We start from the raw sequence: 20,318 nt of genomic DNA, 5'->3' as shown, positions 1-20,318 counted from the left end.
AGTAACTGCAGCAATTCTTTGACTTAGACCAGCCAAAGATTTTGGGGGTGAGGGTGCGAGAAGACCTATTTTCTCATTGGCAGTTTTTAGATTCACTGGTGTATGGTGAAAATAAAAGGGTGACTAGCATCACACCCACACCTAGTGGGTCCAGCTCTCACTACTCTTGGTGGCCACTGCCCGACAGTCATGAGGGTGGTAAGCAGGACAGCATGCTCAAATGTGTCCAGAGGACCGTCGTGGGCAAGGAGGAATCAGGGCCTGAAATAATGGTCTACGTTGTTTGTGGTGTCAAATTATGCCTGGTTATTTCATTTCACATATTTATGCTTTGTCTCTTTGACTCTACAAATATCTTCAGGGCATCATGATCATGAGTCATCTGAGGTCCCAGCCCTGTTTTGTGCTTCTCTGTATGGCCCCCATCCTCAGTCTGGCTCCCTCCATGTAGCACAATGCTTGATTCCCTTCAAGCCCTCCCTAAATGTCTACTGATAGAGGGATTTCTCCAATCAGTAGCTTCAACAGCTTCTCTGTGCTGTTTGAACTCATGAATCATACCCTCCTCCTCTTGTGTTTATTACCTACCCTAGTGGGCTTATTTTTCCCTAACACTGTTACATAAGACTTGATTTTCTGCAACCCTATTAGCTCGTCTTCACTCTCTCAGCTTCTACTGCCTCAGAAGAGCAACACAGGAAAAGGAAGACAGAAAAGCAGGAAGCAGAAAGAAGACCCCCAAAGATTTCTGTGCACTGGACCCACCTGTGATCATTCAGATACAGGTTCTTTGCACCCCCTGGGCCTGGTGAGGTCTCCCCCAGTCATCTTTATAAAGCAGAAGTGACATAGCCACAGAGGTGTCCCAAGACCAGGTGCGAGCACCTGGGGAGCTGAAAGACGCCGCCCTTAGGAGACTTTACAGGCAGGAAGGTCTGCCTTCCTCGGGGCTAGATTCAGCTCTGCGGATTGGAGCAACTCCTCCTGCCCACCCCCAGACCCCACAGTTTAGTTCTTCATTAAAAGAGGGTCCACAGAGGGGCTTAAATACAAAACTCCCCATAATGGTGAATACTCAGAATTACTTTCCACCTGATACTGCTTCATTTAATTGGACTAAAGCAGGCTCCCCTGGCTCCAGGCTCCCTTGAAATCCTGCCCAAATTTGCCTGGCTCCTGCGTGGGCCTGAGTAAATATGCAGCAGGTGCGCCAAGGGGTTGTGAGCTGGGCTCCCATGAACTGTAATGGTTGCTGCATGACTGATTCCCCAACTCCTCCGCCCTCCCACTAAATCCCAGGACCCTCCCTGCTTATGCAAAGAGCAGGCTCCCCAGTGTCGTCTTATGAAGAAGTGGTAGAGCAATTTCATTTAATATTGCTAGTGCTTCCATTAACCTGAGTATATTGCTCTCCATCCTCAATTTAAGACTCCCTCTTTCTCTTGATCATCGCTGTATTTCAGAGTGCCTGAATGTCCTCCCCAGACCTCTAAGCCAGCCTGGAATAACTTGATGATGGAAAGCTATGGTTCCTTGACGTTTCTGGCTTTAGAGAAATGCAACCTTCCCGAGCCCCACCTGCCCCACCTGCAGGTCCTGGAAACCAGCCTGGGGCCTCCGTTTTGCCCTGAACAGGGCTCCCTCCAGTGTGCTCCCATGTTCTCTGTACTCACTCTCCCTTTCCCTCCTGCCTCCATTCCTTTCTTTCTCCCTTCCACTTTCTCCTTTCATCATTCTCTTCTTTTTGTTCATTGAGATTTGTGGGACAAGAAAGTGGTTCAGAGCTCTGTTGAGGAGAGTAGACAGAAGTCTGTTATGGACTATTCTGAACTCACATGGTTAATATTAAGATGTCTGGGACTTGACAATTAATTGATTCAATCATTAATTCAACAAATATGTATTAAGTGCCTACTATGTACCAGGCACTCTTGCAGGTGCTGGGGATGAATCGTGAGCCTGACTGATAACAGTTCTGATTTTATGAAGCTTAAATTCTAGGAGAGAGAGAGAAAGGAGAGAGAGAGAGAGAGAGAGAGAGAGAGAGAGAGAGAGAGAGAGAATAAGCAAATGCATTTACAGCATGTAACAATAAATGATATAAAGAGAAATAAATCAGGGTAAGGGGTTAGAGGGCAATGGGAAGGCCACCAAGTGTGCTCTGGCATACATACACCTCCTTTGAATGACAGAGGCCCCTCTGCATCTAAATTCCACATTATCTACAATAAGGATGATGCTAAGAACACACCCTTCCTGGGGAAAGTAGAACTAGCATGTATCAAGTCAACCCTGTATCTTCCCTAGTCATGGCTTGTGGGAAGCTGGAGCAGGGTCCCAGGAGCATGACCTCAAGCTTTCCTCCTGAAGGGCGGCCCTGGGTGCAGGAGGCCCTGATGTAACCACAGAAAGCAAAATGGTCACTACCATCACAGTCCCTCCCTCTTACCACCACTGGTTTGCCAAATTCCAGGGGATAGGTATGGCCCTTCTCCCATGCAGGCTGTGGGAACCAAGAGCAGAATGAAAGTTGGCTTGTCAGATCTATGATAACTGGGTTGACAGGATAAAGCTAGATTCCTCCTGGACCCTAAAGCCTTCAGAAAATGGTTCACTGCAGCCTGGCCAAAGGAGAACATCATACTCTAACCTCAGCAAAGAATAGGAATCATGGAGCCAAATGCTCAGAAGAAAGGAAAATTATCTACAAAATAGAAGCCAAGTAAAGGGTAGAATTTAGAAGGGGAAAAGAATCATAGACCTCCCATAAAAATGGGTTTCTAGGTATCTGTATACAGCTAAGAAGGGGTAGAAGGAAATCTTCAGACTTGGTCATACTTGGGTTTGGGTCCTGACTTCACAAATTTCTAGCTATCTAGTTTGGGGTGATTTACTAACCCTCTCTGAGCTGCAGTGTCTTCATTGGTAGTATGGACCCATCACATCCTATTCAAAAATTGTGAGGATTAAAGAATATATATAAATGGACAGTGCTGGGCATGAGGCAAGAGCCTGGCATTGAGCAGATGACCATAAATGTCATTTCCTGGGATTATGCTTAAGTAGGAAGATGTCCAGAGTTTTTGAAGACTAAAGAACTGAAGGGTAAAATGTCATGTCTATAATTTACTTTAAAATATTCTTCAAAATATTAAATATTAAAATATTAAATATTAAATATAAGTAAATATAAGCACCTTTCCCTCCTCCATGGAGAACCCCTGGCCAGCACAACACTTACCTACTTTTGTTCAAAATCTTGTTAACATCAGTCATTGTCTTGGTTTAAAGACCATCTATTTGTCAACAACTCTATATTTATATCTCTAAGCCAGGCCTCTCCTAGGAAAACTTCAGGCTCCAATACTCAACTGCCAGCTTGACATCTCAAAGCTAGATGTCCCAACTGGAGTGGTTGATTCCCCATTCCAACCCAACCCCAGCTGCTTGTTCCCTGTCCCAGCTTCATCCCACTTTCCTATCACAGGAAATAGCACTGCCATGTACACAGATACTGGAGCCAGGAGCCTTCAGGAGAGTCCTGACTCTGATGCCTCCTTCACCCCCTACACCCAGTGCATCAGTGTTCCCTAAAAATTTCCCTAATCCACCCCTTTCCCACCACCTCCACTGCCACCTTTCTGGACCATGACAAGAGCCTATGAAATTAACCTCTCCCCTTCCACTCACATAAACCAAATCATATCACTAGCCCACTTAAAACGATGCATGCATGACTTTCCTTATGCAGACAATTAAATCCAAGCACCTCACCTCGACCTGTGAGACCAGGCATTATTCCCATCTTCTTTTACACCTTCTTTCTTCTCCTCCTTTCCACTCTCTCTCTCTTTCCCACTACACTCCAGCCACACTGGCCTCTTTCCATTTCCCCAACTAGCCAATCTCCTTCCATTCTGCCATCTTGACTTCTCTCTCTCTCTCCTTCTTCTCCAACTTCTTCTCTTCTTCTGGATCTCAACCTATATTTTACCTTGTTGAGTATCCTTCTATTGCCTCCTTAATCTCAGATAGGCCCCTCAGTCATTCTTTCTCATGGCACACTGATCTGGTTGCCTTCATAAGGGGAATGACAGTCTATTTACCAATGCATATCTAATTCCACGTTGAGCTCATTAAATATTTGGTCTCTAAATGAATGAACCAATTAAAAATTCCACTGCCCTCATTTCAAATTCCCATCTCTAAGTCCCACACCTCCCTCCTCAGTCACAGATATCAGCTCACCCTTTCAGCCAGGCCCACTGTGGCCACAGAGGCCCCTCTCTGTGAAGCCCTCACACTTCCTATCTCTGCTTGTTACTCTGCACCTGCCTCCTAGCTGTCCCACCAATATTGTGCTGCCCTTCAAAGATGAAGTGGTCTCTTTGCTCCAACACACTGGTGTGCACACGTGTGTATGTATTAAGTGGGTGCAAGTGTATGAAATCTTTTATTTCTTTGCAACAACCGCTGCCTCCAGGCAGGTTGCCCATCCCACAACTTCTGAAAAATGGGACTGTGCAAATGTTAACAGCAGACTACAGATCCCTTACCGAAGTTAGGCCCCATCCGAGGCCTTCGCCTTGCACTTTTTGGGGGGTTTCCTGCTGTTGCCAAGGTTGGCCTTCAGACCAGCTTTGAACATGGAAGCCTCTCCCATCCCAGGGCAACGACTCTGGCTTTCCTATCAGACTCCACACTAATGAGAAGTGAATGCTACAATCACAGGGCGCCCTCCGAGGTCGCAATTACGTAAGGATTATTAATGAAGCAACAATGTCAAAATTGTGTGAAATCAAACTCAGATTTAAGTACTTAAAATAAACAGATATAAAGTAACAGATGTCCCATTTTGTTCTCAGATGATTTCATCCCTTGTTAAAAATAAATGTCTGGCTTGAAAGGAAAAAAAAAATAAAAGGGAACATTACTTCCATGTTAAAAATTAATTGAATCCAGAGGTTGGTAAAGCAACTAAGTGGTGTGGTTTTTTTTTTCTTAAGGCAAAGACATATTTGTGTTGATTTTTATTTCAGCAAGTAATGAATTCATTGCATTGCCCCAACTTCGAGAGACCAAACTCCCGTCCTTCGAAACCCAAAGGGAAAATTTCTCCATAGTTATTATGTAGATAAGAATGGGCCCAATGTATGTATCTGAGGAGAATTTCGTTCCAAGCTAAAGCCCCAAGGATACAACAGCAAATGCTTCAGAAATCACAAGCCCTGACTGTCATTCTCGCAGCCATGAGAATCCCATTGAGGTGCTCTTGCCTTGGAATTTCAGCGTGGAAGTCCCAGAGAAGACTCCTACTGAAATTAGTAATGGGAAAGGCAAATTAGGTCATCTTGTCCGTCCCCCTGCCAGCTTCCTACACTGTGGTTAATTTTCTCCTCCTTTGATCAGATACATTTTAAATGTTTCAAGAGATGGAAATTGCACCAAGCGCCTCTCTCCAGAGTTCCACGGTCTACTGATGTTACGGGACTCGATATTTTGCCTGTGAAGCTCAGTGGGAATTCTTCCAAGAGTGGAGGGTTGCTTGTGGGTTGGGGGCTGCTTTTCCACCCCTGAAATGTCTCCTCTTTGTTTCTGCTTTTGACCCAGTTCATAGGGATTAGAAATCCGGAGGAATGTTCATCCGTCTAAAATCACAAGATGGCCCCAGTAACATTCAAAGGAAATAATTTATTTGTAGACTCAAAGTACAAACTAAGGAGATTGATACTGATGCCCTTTGAATAAAAGATGAAGCAGCTCATAGCCCTGATGCTGGCTCTCTGTGCACCAGCCTTACATGGAGCCACATGGAGGGGAGTAAATAATCCAGATAAGAAACCACATGTTTCCAGGCAGAAAATACATGCGCTTTTAAACTGTTAGCACTTCGAAAAGTAAAAACACTGTGTATTTTTGAATGAATTACAATGTCATTACTCTTATTGAGAATCCCCACTTCTGAACCCCACCCCTGAGAAAAGCAGCATGAGGTTAGCAATGAAAAATAAACAATGGGATTGGGGCTATGGTTGCACAGCACTGTCCATGCGCTTTCTGGTACTGAAATGTATACTTAAAAATGGTTGAGATAGCTTTTAAAAAAGTCTAAAAAATAAAGCGTCTTCAACTGTTCCAGAAGGAAACAGGGGGATATTTTACGCACTGGGAAGAGTGGGTGACAGTGCTGGAAAGAGCGCCATCTTCCACCCTACTTTGTAAAGAGCAGAGTCCTAACTCTAGGAGGTGAGAAATGGACAGGGAAAGGCGGGGGAGGGGGGCGGGGAAGCGACCCAGAGACCTGGGTGTTTGGTGTGGTTTTGCTCAGCTCCATGCCTGCGCTTCTCTGCATGTCACTCTACACCTTCCCCAGAGACAGAAGGTGGGTACCAAACGCACTGGAAAGCCCCTCCAGCCCTAGCAAGTGTCTTCGTGTGGCAGACAATACTGTTGCGAACTCTCCATTGAGTCTCCTTTCCCACCCACTGACAGAACCTGGATTTCGGGTCTGAGTGTCACACTGCCCAGTTAGTAAAAATAAATGAATTATAAGTTCATTTCCTTGCCTCCTGAGCGGCAGGACACTGACCACGTGACTCGGTTCTGACCAACGAGATAGAGGCTGAGCCCCAGGAGAGGTAGCCCCTTTGCCTCTTCCCCTTTCCCCTTCTGCCTTCTTCCTCGTGTTCTTTGCTGTCTGTGTTACTTCAAGGAGCAGCCGCCATCTTGCAGCCCTGGGTGTGAGGCTGGGCCTGCAGTGACATCACAATCCCTGATAGTAGTAAAAAATTCTCCCTTCTCTTCTAGGTTTGTTAGCTGGTCTTGCAATAAAACTGACATAAGACAGATGAACAGAGAGAAACAAATTTAATTTTTTCATAGAGGAGCTACAAAGATATGAGACTCAAGGGCAGTTGAGGCTTATATGCCATCCTGAGCCGAGGAACGAATGGGATGGGGGCCTGAGCCTTCAAAGAGGAAGAGGAGGATTTACAGGAGGATAAGAAGAACAGATGATGAGTAAGTAGATGTGTGTCCTGCCATACAGATAGGTCTTTCAGATAAAAAGTTCTCTGCGGATCACTCTCCTCCTGGGCCAGACCCCCTATCTAAAATTATTTAGGTAGTTAAGGGAGACATAAAAGTTTTTCCTATGTCTGCTAGGTCTCGATGGCCTTCAGCCCAAAATAATCTATGTGCCAAAGTAGTGTATTTTGGGATGGTGTATCTGCTCTCCTCCACCCTGAAGAGACAAATCAACACTGTGTGTGTGTGTGTGTGTGTGTGTGTGTGTACTCCTGGAACGAATAAAGACCTTTACTTGTTTGAGGCATGGCAGTAGGGCTTTCTGTTACAGCCAAACGTATTTTTAACTGATATAAGTTCTATGTCATGTCATTTGAAATTCCACATTACTTCTTTGAATGAAGCGCTGAAGGTCAGTGTTAAAATACAAGTGCTGTTTGAGAGGGAACGTTTTAAGTTACAACAAGCCATTGACATCTTGCTTCAAGTAGGTTCATCAAAATAGCTGTGTGGTCCACCAGCAAGGGGCCTAAGGGAGGAGGCTGGGGGACAGTGGGTCTTGATGTGGGGGAGGGGGCAGTGAAGCATCCTGCTAAGCCCCTGAGTGACTGAGTCCTGGGGCATAGGGGCTGGGAGAGAGGGGCCGTGCTTGAGGAAAAGATCAAGTATAGTTGGAAAGGATGTGGAGGTCAGATTTGTCCTTGAACTCATCTCTTGTGGAGGACATTTCAAATCTGAGCACCCGAAGGCCCTGGGGTTCACAGAAACTGCTCACATTCAGAAAGGAGAGCTTCATAAAAATCACCTAGGAGTTTAGACTTTAATTCAGAAATACCTCTGCTTAAAGTTTCTTTGCTTGGAAAACGTGCTTCCCTCCCCCGCTGCCACTTCTTTCTCTCTCACCCTGCTTTAAGAGCCTGCTTAAAGCCCAGAGCCTGCATTGGCCCCTTTGGTTCCCCAGGACCCCCTCCGCATGCCTGTGCTGGCTTCCAGCACTTCCCTCCCAGAGTGCTTGCACACACACCTCAGCCCCTTCTGGTTAAATGTCCCTCAGGGCTGATCTGGCTCTGGTTTACTGTCCTGTCTCCTGCAGTACGTCATGTCCCATGGCCTACTTTTATTATTTATTTTTTTAATGTTTATTTATTTTTGAGAGAGAGAGAGCATGAGTGTGGGAGGGATAGAAAGAGAGAGAGAGAGAGAAAGAGAGAGAGAGAGAGAAAGGATCTGAAGCAGGTTCTGTGCTGACAGCAGAGAACCCAATGTGGGGCTTGAACTCATGAACTGGGAGATCATGACTTGAACTGAAGTCAGAAGTGTGACTGAGCCACCCAGGTGCTCCCATGGCCTACTTTTTTTTTTTCTTTTTTGTGTTTTTAAACTTATTTATTTTTGAGAGAGAGAGAGAGAGAGAGAGACAGTACAAGCAGGGGAGGGTCAGAGAGAGAGAGAGACACACACACACACACACACAGAATCCGAAGCAGGTTCCAGGCTTTGAGCTAGCTGTCAGCACGGAGCCCAACGCGGGGCTCGAACTCATGAACTGTGAGATCATGACCTGAGCCTAAGTCAGATGCTTAACTGACTGAGCCACCCAGGCACCCTTTTTAAATTTTTTTTTAAATTTATTTATTTTTGAGAGAGAGAGAGAGAGAGAGAGAGCGAGCGAGCCATGGCCTACTTTTAAACTAACATTAGTTGAGTGCTTACAATAAACCAGGCACCATTCTAAGCCGTTTATGAAAACCAGTTCCTTCGATCCGCAGTCATCTGAGGATCTTCATCCAACCCAGGGGCCAGGGCCCTCAGGACTGTCCTGACAGAACAGGGTCCTGTCTGCTATGGAATAACGCTGGGTGCATTCACACCACCTTCTTCCCTTCTCTTCCCTCAAACCCTCACTCCAGGGCACCTCCTGGATTCTTCTGCCAACAGCGCCATGCCCTTAGCTACTTCTGATGTTAAAAGATACACTAGTCCCCATAAAGTTTTTAATAAAGGAAATGACTTCATCATGAGGCTCAGATCAAGAGGCCAGAAAACAAGGGTCCAGAGAAAGAGTGTTCGAAAGAAGAGGGCCCAGTAAAATCCACCTTACACCACATGGAGGAGGAAGACCCCATTGCCCAAGCACCCAAATGACCTCAATAAAATAACCCAAAGAGGGTGGCAAGATAGCCCTTGAGGGCAGAGTTAAATACGTGGGTTTAGGCATCAGTTAGACCTGGTTTAGGTCTCTGCTGTAGCACCACCTCCCTGTGTGATCTTGGACAAGTCACTTAGTGTCCCTTAGCCTCAATTTTCTCATCTGTACAATGGGGGTATAGTTCGGTGGGCTCAAAGCTCATAAATTTCTAGGAGAATACAATGAGAGACTCCACATAAAGCACTGTGGGTGTTTCAGCAAGGGAGGGTTCATACCAGAAACTGGTACTGATTTTCGGGAGGGCTGTTGGACCCAAACCAGGAAGGCAGTGTTTCCCAGAGAGAGACCAGTAACTGCAGGAAGATACTACCCTCTGGACAGGAGGTGCCAAAGGGGACGTGGGGTTACCCACAGCTTGCAAACGCTGTCTCAGGAGGCTGCTGGGGAGCAGCCCACGGCTGCTGCCACTCCCTGACCACGTCACAGCGCCTGTAGTCGCCTTCCATTGCCTGCTGCCGCTGCCACCTGCTGCCACAGACACTTAATTAATTAGTGACAATATTAACATAATGACTTCTCCCTTGTTTCCATTTCCCCAGATTCTGCTTTTCATTGATAGAACCTAACCAAAGCTGACAAGGAGGTCTGGGAAATGTAGTTTTCAGGCTTCTGAACCCTGGATACAGAGGAGAAAATAGCAGAGTGAGAATGGAGCTAAGACCCAACGAAGAAATCACCAATACTAGCAGTTAGCACAGTTCACGAACTCATTATGCTAAATTCCATCATCATCATCATCAACATCATCATCATCATCAACATCACCATCACCATCATCCTTGTTATTTAGTTCTGCAATAAACAAGTAGTAGGACCTCAAGTCATTTCACTTCGCCAGCTTTCAATTTCTTTATCTTTAAAGTAAAAGAGTTAAAACAGATGAGCACTGGGTCCTTGCCGAGGAATAATTTTCTTCTTTCCCTCATTTGTCCAATCAACAAACTTGCTGAGCACTCAGGATGAGCCAGGCACTGATCACCAAGATCAGGTTTATACTAAAAGATTACTGCCTAGTGACAGAGACAAATAAATGAATAATTGTGGTATGTAGTAACCATGAACTCACCTAGCTTGTCAAGAGCAAAACAAAGTGACTCCCAGTCCAGTGCTCTTTCCTGTTTATCTTGTTACTTCCCCAGTTATTCTAGCAAAGTTCACAATCAGAGAAATTCTCTTCTTTTGCCTCTGGACGTGCACATAACAGATAACCCCTCTCTTCAATAAGCTCCACTTCCTGTTGTCCGTTGTCCAGCCCCTCCCCCACCTGGGCCCCAATAGCAACTTGTCAATGATGTAGCAGGGAGATGAGTTGCAGAGCGGGTCATCAGCCTGGGGCCCTGGTCAGCACCTGCAGAGCAATAAGGGTAATAAGGGATGTAAAAATATGAATGCTCTGGGTCTTCATGATTTCCCTGTTTGCCCAATCCGTCACTCTGCAACCCATGGATTTCCCACTATTGCTCATGACCCTAATGTGGGGTGGGAGACCCTGTGTATTCCATCTCTTATTCCTGCTCGCTCCGAATGCATTTCAAATATTGCTGTGGAAACGTCAATTCCCCAAGCCAAGAAGACCCCTGTTTCCCAGAAGCTACCTCTACAAACTCTAGAATATAGATGAGCCCGGCCCAATCACGCACTACATCTGGACCCAGTGGATTTGCAGCACACCTGCATTGGAGGTAAATCGATTGGTGCCTCTTAATCCTGGCTACTACCAGGCAGGTTCTCTTCTACTCATTGAAGCTTAGTAGCAACATGCCCTTCACTGTAAAGAGAATTTTTTGTCCTCTCACTTGGGACTAAAGGTCAAAGTTTAAATCTATATTTAATGCCATTTTCTGAAAACTGGATTTGTGATTCCCTTTATGTTGGTATTACATATCTTAAGGGATTTCAAGGGGAGAAATCTGGGAAGCCCAGTTTCTGAGAATGACCTTTACTTTAAATGTGTAAATAGGATGGAGCTTTTGTTTCTGCTTTTTAAACCTTCTAATTGTGCTTCCAAAGACAGTTCTGGAAAGCACGGGGCCGTGTGGCGTGGTTACACCGAAGCCACTTTGAAAAGCCGAGACTTTGATTTTGGTCTTATGCAGATGAAAGGCCGAAGGTTAATGGCTCTGGTGCTGTTGGCCTGCTAGGGACAGTTTCTTCTGAAGCTTGAGCTACTGTGATCCCATATTAGAATATGCAAATAGTATGGCCTTTGACTGCCTCGGCAAAGGGAAAGTTCAAATTTACTTAATTCTATTTTTCCTCTGAATTTTATAAAACATTATTGAAGTGGTATCAGAATATCATTCAGAATGTCAGTTTTAGAATATTTCAAATATTTACCTAAAGGTTTTTTAAACGGCTGCTTTCCCAGTCTGCATGTGGCACTAAAGGCAGATATAAAATTGACTTTCCTTGCACTGCATAAGCTCAAACTTGCATATTTAAAAAGGCAGTGATAGGGATTTCTCAGTTTGCCAAGTGTCTCCAGGCATGGCCGGATAGGTAGTGAGACAGGTAGGTAGGTAGGTAGGTAGGTAGGAATAATTGCAATATTTAATAAATATACCATGGTAAGCTTATTTTTTCCCCCAAGGTTGATCCTCCTGTATTAGCACATAATCCCCTACTCAGACTCCTAAAATTTGGCATATGTTATTTTGGAACAAGAGATGGTTGTATCAAAAGAATTGGAGGCTGTGGAATTCGAGTTTTTATCACTCAGCAACATAATAAAATCTGTCTCTAGGAAGCTTGCTTTCCGGGTCCCACTGGACTGTTCTGTCCTCGTGTCTCCCTCTCACTCCTGCAGCTAAGAGAAGACCCCAGCAACTTGCCAGACCCTGTCCAGATGCTTACTTTCTCTGTACAACATCCATCCACATCCATCCATGTTCATCCATGGTGACCTGTGAGGGCTTGCTTTTCGGCAGATAAGGCCCAGGAAAGTGGTAGGACCTGTTTTCAACCCAGGCCGGTCTGACCAAGAACCCACACACTCCTCCTGACTTCACTCTGCTCCGAAATGAAGTCCACTGGGCTCTCTCCTTTTAAAAATGACTCTTTTTTTCTTTTTTTAGGAGAGCCATTTCTTAGAGTACTGATTTTATTCCTTCATCTGCACATGTCCATTGGGTGTCTCATCCCAGCCCCCGCCTCCTCCATCAGAAAGCAAACTCACAGTTTGTGGCAGATTTGGGCTGGTGTTTCAGCCACTTTAACAACCAAATCAGGTCTCTTTGTGGTCAGCTCTGAGCTCGTCAGATGGAACGGAGCCACGCATGCCTGGAGCAAATTTATTCACAGTTTATAGCCACAGTGAACTTCAGTTTTCCGAGAGGCTTCTAACTATCCACTTGATGATTGTCCCAAACCTTCTTCTGCTTCTCATGGTCATTTATGCCTTAACTGTCCCCTCCTGCCAGTGACTTCCGGCCCCTCCCCACCAGGCCCATCCTTAGGAACAGAGTAGCTCTCCTGCCTCTGCTCCCTTATCATTTTTGTGGCTGGTCTTTATTTCTTCACTCTTAGAACAGGACTCCTCCAGTGGTCTCTTTACCTTTGTCCCCTTGCTGTTGTCGCTGTCACTGAAACCACTGTTGACCCTTGCCTTTCCAGAATGGCTGTTCTCTTGAGTCCCACATTCTTTATTTAGCTGTGGCTGCCTTAGGCAAGCTGATTAAACTCGCCTCCTCTACTACCATGCTTTTCCCCTTGGGTTTTGTGTTACCTCTAGCTTTCTTCTTACCTCTCCTGTGATCTTTTACCTTCTGTTCTCTGAGCCCCCTTCAATTCTCCCTTTGCACTTTGTTTCTATCTGACCTCCTCTATCCTTTCACTTTTAACTATAGCAGACTTGAGGGAATGCCTTTAAAAACAAAACAAAACAACCCCCCCCCCAAAAAAACCCACCTGAACACACTCTCTTCATTCTATTCACTCCCACCTCTCTCCCAGCCTTTCCTTTCTCTGCTAAGGTAAGTTGCCAACTAAAATCAAGTTTTATTATCTTTGCCCAGGGGTGTTTCCTCTCACGTTCCCAAATCCTAATCTCCAAGCCTACCATACTCCTAGTTTCTCATAGAGAGACACTCTTTTCTTTTTTTCCAAAGAATCTCCAGAACTCATTCTTCCACTCCATCCACAGCAGAAATGTCTTAATTCAGTGTCCACTTCTCTTACACTTTGGCTAATGAAATTCTTGACTTTTCGTGCTGCAGCCCAAGACAAAAACTGATACAGTCCCCTTTGAAGCAATCTTGGAGGGCTACAACTATGTAGTTGTAATCACACTAGAAGTGCTTTATCACTGCAGGCATTTAATAAATATCAACAGTTATTGATAAGGGGCACATGGGTGGTTCAGTCGGGTGGGCAGCTGACTTTGGCTCAGGTCTTCATCTCGTAGTCCATGAGTTTCAGTCCCAGTTAGGCTCAGAGCCTGGAGCCTGCATAGGATTCTGTGTCTCCCTCTCTCTCTCTGACCCTCCCCTGTTCACACACTCTCTCTCTTTCTCTCTCAAAAATAAATAAACATTAAAAAATTTTAAATAAATATCAACACAGTGCAGAAATAGCTAGAAGTGTGTTTTCTGGAATAAGGCAGATGAAGGTTCGTGTCCTGCCCAGATTCCTTCCAATCGCCTCATTTCTTCTTAAGAGATAATTTATAATAACAATACCTATCTCTTGTGTTTATTGTAAGAATTAATTTATTAATAATGTGTATGAAAATTTAGCCAGTTTTGTATCTGGTATAAAATATTGTTCAAAAATATTAGTTGTTAAAAAATGGTATTCGATAGACAAGGAACAAACTCCATGGGATAAGATGGTGGCTTCTTACAGCTTAAGTTCTGATTCTTTTTTAAAAGCATCTCTACTTATTTCTAAAAGTGCTTCTTTTGTTTCATAGGTGAATTTCTAGTTGTTCCCTCTGATGCACCTTTTGGGTACGAACAGTTCAGTGTAAATCAGGCAGCCTCCCAGCTTTGTCTAGAGATCTCTAAATTCACCTCCTCGCTCCCTATTGGCATCCACACTGTGTGAGGGCTTTGAGGTCCCCAGGCGAACACATTGGGGGACAAGCATATGCCTCAGGCAAGAATTCTTTTTGACCTGCTAACCCCCCAAACCAGCTTTATGCATAGTATGTCACTTAAGAGCAATCATGAGAAAGGCATGGGTACAATTCTTCCACAGGAGAAGTTTACTCTTTTACCTCTTTTAATTAAATTGGCCAACAAATTCAATAAGCATTTTAAAGAAGGATCAATTCAATCAAAGAAACAGAGAATTCAGTACAGCCATTGGTTTTGCTCTTTGTGTGGGGGTTTGGGGGAGGCGGCTATTTGTGGATGAGCCACCATTGCAATGGAGACAAAATGGCTGGATCTGGATTCCATCAATCTACTTTAAAGGACTTTCAAGGAAGTTGCCTTGACCAGAGGGTGAGAAGCCAGCATTTCACTGCCTTCTCAGCAAATGGTAATTTTTTTCATCAGCCCTGTGAGTGAAAGTCTAAAACCGAAGTGTTAGCAGTTGTTCCCATGAGGAGAAAAGGGAGCCCCGTGTTGCTGCCAGAGCCAAGAACTGGAAGCCAGGACCCTTGGAGCTCTTGGTTCTGTTGCATGACTAATTCTCCATGAAGGTGCTTTGTTTTCTCTCCCTCAACGTCTGCATCTGTAAAATAGGAGTGAGTGGTATCTAGAACGGCCAGAGATTCATAGGCAGCAACAAGCATTAATGAGGTGGCATATGAAATATTCGGTGAGATTCTTGGATAAAGAAGACCAGGGATTACATACTTGCTTTCCCACTTCCGAATTTAACAAATCTGTTCTGTTAATGCACACTAAACATTGAAGGATAGCAAGAGGCCCAAATTTTATTTTGCAAAAAGTGCTTCAAATGTAACCAGTTTTGGAAATGTCTCTCTGAGCTTCTGGCTTCATTCTAGCCTGTTTTTCTAGCTTGGGCACTAACCGTGAATGACAGATGGCCCAGGCTGTGCAATCTTAGGGTCAGCAAGGCCACACCTCACCCCTCCTCCCCTAGTTTGTTAAATGGCCTCCAATCTTATTTCATAATAAAAGATCACAAAGCTGCATTTTTGCTGGTAAGTCTCAAAATATTCTGATATTAACTCCTTAGAGGCTACAAAATAGTGTCATTTTTTTTCACTATTCCAATATTCATATTAGTAGGCCATGTAAGTTGCAAGAATATACAGGGGAGTAAGATGCCTTTAGAAATTTCTTGGGGGTTTTTTGTTCCCTTAATTGACCTTTTTGTGAAGAAAGTTGTGTTGGATTTGGCCTGCCCTCAGATTGTCTCATCCAGTGAGCCATCTTGTAGAGAGAGCCCTTCCCAAACATCCTCCCATACCTCACACTGTCCCCTTGAAAAGATCCAAGCTGCCACCTTCACTCAGAGAAAGCACCTGGCCTTCTGGCTTCCTGAACCTCATCCTTACTCTCCTTAATGTTTTTCTTTTTTTGTTTCTTAAAAGAGCCAATGCAAAGCACGTGTGAAGCTGGTCTCCAGGGAGTAGTGTGAGCTCACTGGTGAACCCAACAAGGGAGGAAGCCAGACAGGGTCATGGCCCTCGGCCCCCTTAGTGGAACCAAGCTGGCAGTCAGCTTGGAATGTCTAAGGAGGGAGACTCCAGTAGCCAACCTAATTGCACAACCCCACAACCCTTCTGCATTGTGAGTCACCCTCCCCCTAGGAACCCACAGAGCTCTGATGCAGCCCTTCTCAGAGCCCCAGTCAAGCTGCTGACATGCCTGTCTAGCCTACCCTTTTTAAGGCGCCTCTGTCACTTTTTCAAAATTCACCTCCAGCTTGGCTCTGTCATCCTGGTCTTTTCCTCCCTGGGCATCAGTCACGGCTGTGTGGCCATCTTGGCCTTCCTCATGCTCTGGAATGAGCAGACCTTGAAGAAGTTCTGGGCCTACATCAAGAAGTGCAAAACAACATGTGTCCAATCAGGGCTTGGTGGCTCAGCTGTCGGAGAGGGAGAAGGTTGTCCTCGGAGACTGTGTCATAGACATCTTGGATCCACTCTCCTGATCTTTGTGGCCCAGCTATGGGTCCTGAAGAACCTCACTTGGGGGCTTCTTGTCGGTATTGGGCCAGGCTGTGTAACCAGGTTGGTGTGGAAAGAGAAAGCCTTTGCTGCCTGGAGTAAAAAGAGACAGAGAGAGAGAGAGAGAGAGAGAGAGAGAGAGAGAGAGAGAGAGAGAGTCTCCAGGGAGTCAGTGGTACATCTTTCTCTGTGTCCCTCTGTGCCTAGCACTGTGCCTGACACTTTAGAAGCCCTCACTAATTGTCTGTCAGATGAGTGAACACAGATACAATATCAGTTGACAATTAACTTGCTTCAAAGGATGGAGAACTCTATTTCTGGAAGCTGTATTGAAGTAATTGGTTCACAGATTAAATCACAAAAGTGCTTACCAGACAAATGAGTGAGTGACTTTCTTGGCACACTACATAATAAGTGACACATCTTTGACCAGTCACCAGGAATGTGAGTTTACCCACCAAGTATTGAGACCCATTGACATGCTCAGGACTGTCTCAGTACCTAGGGGAAGGGAGCAGAAAAAAAGAAGACATAATAGGATGGTGAGACCCAGGCCCTGTCCTTGAGTGTCTTAATTGTAATGAGGAGGGACAGATTCAGAGAGCTCTTTGCAGAATGCTTCTGACACTCCAAGCTGGCACCAGAATCCCGAAGAAATTCTGTGGGATTTAGACATGGCTCAGCCAGCCAGATTGGTTCTGGTCACAGCGTCTCAAGACCACATCATGTCACGATGCACTCTGGTCACATCACTAAACCATCCAGACATGTGTTCAGCCACCATGCAGCCAAACCAGTGTCTGTGGGGAGATGAGTGGTTCCAGTACAATCACAAGCCTGAGGTAGAAAAGGCAAATGAAGCATTTCAGTGGACACAGCGACTGGAAAAGAGATGGGGATGTGCCAGCCTCTCCCATCAGAGCTGTGCCTCCTCCTCCTGTCTGCCTAGATTTCCTAACTTCCTCTTGCTAAGAAGTCTGGCTAATCTTTTTTTTCATAACTCAACATCTATTTCCAACTGTTTTTCTTTCACATCCCTCCACTGTAGCAGCTGGAATGGCTGACAGCAACTTTTCCCAGCTGCCTTGTGAGGAAGGGTGGTCATTTACTTTCTCTGGCCGATGTGATGGACGTGTAAACCTGCTAACAGCTTCTCGGAATGCTTCTGCTTTACTGGCACCACCCCCACCAAAACCCCCATTTCTGTCTTGAATACAGACATGACATCTCAGGTTGGGCAATCTTCTTGGAAACGTGAAAAAAAAAAAGGTCAAGATAAAATCAGACACATCAGTGCTGACATCACTAAGCCACCAAAGCAAATCTCAAACTTCTTGTTAAATCCAGTTTTAAGTGACTGTTAGATTTTCTGTTACTTGCAGCTAAATGTATGCCTAACTGGATTTGAGATGAAAATTTTTCTTCTTTACATGAAGAATGATCCAATGGAATGTCAAACTCTGGAGCCCAGCTTCTTAGGTTTGAAATCCCATCTCTACCACAAGTTGGCTGTGTGATTTTGGCCAAATTGCTTAACTTCTCTGTGCCTCAGTTTCCTCATCTGCAAAGGAGAGAATTAGACTCCTGCCTCATAGAGCTATTGGGAAGATGAAATTAACTAAAATATTTAAAGTGCTTCGAATCATGCCTTACACATGGGAATACTATGAAAGGGCATTATTTATTATTATTATCATTATTATCATTATTAAAACTTGAGTTTCTTATTTGACACAAGATTCATTATTTGTATCAAGTTGTGGTAAATCTGTTTGAATAATAGATGGTTTTCGTGTATGGATTTTGTTGGCCTTTCTTCATTCATATATGCCCTAAATGGGTAGCTGTCATGGGCTTAGTTGCTTGTAGATACAAAGGTAGAAATTTGGAGCAAAAATAAATATTCTCCATGTCTCACCAGCTGGGGATTGCACGCACACACACACACACACACACACACACACACACAGCAATGATTGTGAATCCCACAAGTAGGAAGTTTTAAAGTGTCACTCCTTTTTCCTCTGGGAGACCAAGGAGCTTGCATGAACCTACAATCTGTCAGTCAACTTCCATGGGTACCAGATGCCCACACTCCCTTCCTCTCCTGATTTGGCTTCCTTGGAGCTGCCCAAAACAGTCACTGCTGCTCCTGGGACATGAAGCATTGCTGGTGGTGTCACTTCCCACCCAGCTGCTGGCTGCAATGTGCCCAGAGCAGCATGGCAGACCCACGCAGAAGAGAGGGGAACAGAGACCTCCCCGGCCACACCATCCCTTGAGCTCCAAGCACTGGGTCGGTGCCAGAGTCTCATAGATGTTCGCAAGAGAACAGTTCTCTCATCTTCTGGCTCTCATTCCTATAGTGATGGATTCAAACACAGTCCACCAGACCAGACTCAAAATAGTCATTCCTGCCATTCTAGCCAACTCTTCCTTTCCCTCTTGCCTCCCCATTAGTTGCCAAAGAAAAAAGTTTCCCATGTAATTAAAGGAATGGACACGAGTAGGGGGTGAAGAGTGGGCCTGTCTGCACCGGCAGCAGCTGGGATCCAGCCTGGCCGGCAGAATGCTCCAGCCTAGGGCTGTCAGAGAACTGTCACCTTAACACTTCATGACAGTGAGACGTGGTAGGGCAGGCTTTTAAAGGATCGGGCCACACCGACCTCTTCAATACGTGAGTATTGATCACTTACTAGATGCCTGGCATTGGGCTAGTACTAGGAGTACCGTGATGAATAAATACAATTTCTAGCCTAAATCACAATTTCTAATGAAGTGGAACACAGATGAATCTGAATACTATTTTTTCTTTTTTCCATTGAAACGTCTATGATATGCTATCACATTTGGACAAGACGCATTCCCAGCCTGGACCCTCCAACTCCCTCCATAGGGAATAGAAAGATAAACATTCTTTTATTTGCAGTTGACATGGTTTTATTTTCATGAACTAGGAGTGGCCTTAATAGACAACAGGCCTTGCTCTCCAATGACTGCCAAAAAAGAAGAGCTACAGAACATCTTTTCCAAAACCACATCTCTGAACATTTAACTCACTCAGAGTTCACTGTCCCATACAGCAGTTACCTTTTGGTTTATAACATAACTGGACGGGATCTGACACCCTCTTATCTAAATCTCCAGGACAGCGCACTAAGAGCCCAGTTACCAAGTGGTCATCCAACAGTATTCCTTGAAGATAAAAAAAAAAAAAAAAAAAAAAAAACCTAGGAGATATGTAACTTATCTAGAAAATACAGTAAAATATTTTGGGAAGAATTTCAGCAAGAGTGTTGGAACCAAAATGGAGAAGTCTAATTAACCCTCCATTAACTGGAATATTCTGTACCTCTAAGAATTTTGGTTAATCAAAGTTGTATTATACTCTTGAGGATCTACAGATCCCACTCAGCCTAAGATGCCAATGGCCCAGAGGACAGACACAGCATTGCCTAGCAAGTCCTTATGGGGCCTGTTCAATGTATGAGCGGTGTGCACCTTCTCTTGTAAGTATATACCCCCAATTAATCAGAAGAAGGAACTACAGTAGCTATTTATACACAAGCACATGAAAAGACGCTCAACATCCCTAATCATTAGGGAAAAGCGAAGTCAAAACCACAGCGAGTTATCCCCTTACAGCCATTGGGATAGCCACTATTTAAAAACAACAACAACAGAAAACCATGTATTGGTGAAGATGTAAAGAAATTGCAACCCACAGTTGATGGGAACGTAAACAGTGCAATGAGTATTGAAAACATAATGGCAGTTCCTCCAGAAGTAAGAGACAGTGTTGCCATGTGATACAGAAATTATACTTCTGGGTATAGACCCAAAACAATAGACATTAGGGTCTCAAAGAGGTATTTGTAAACGCACGTTCATAGCAGCACTATAGCCAAAATGTAGAAGCAATCCAAATGTGCATCAGTGAAGGACCAGATACACAAAATGTGGTACATACACACAATGGAACATTATTCAGCCTTAAAA

General features: G+C 44.6%; 1 long non-coding RNA gene across 1 annotated transcript; it reads left to right on the top strand.

Annotated features, from left to right (window-relative positions):
- The first annotated feature begins 6,794 nt into the window (after positions 1-6,794).
- Positions 6,795-10,059, top strand: LOC115277036. The gene is made up of 2 exons (XR_003902182.1): positions 6,795-7,020; positions 9,775-10,059. It is a non-coding gene; the product is annotated as an uncharacterized LOC115277036 (long non-coding RNA).
- Positions 10,060-20,318: the final 10,259 nt, after the last annotated feature.

This window comes from Suricata suricatta, chromosome 13 (genome assembly GCF_006229205.1).
Source record: "Suricata suricatta isolate VVHF042 chromosome 13, meerkat_22Aug2017_6uvM2_HiC, whole genome shotgun sequence".
NCBI lineage: Eukaryota > Metazoa > Chordata > Mammalia > Carnivora > Herpestidae > Suricata > Suricata suricatta.
The sequence above is the reverse complement of the archived record's forward strand: the minus strand, read 5'-3'. Positions and strand labels throughout refer to the sequence as shown.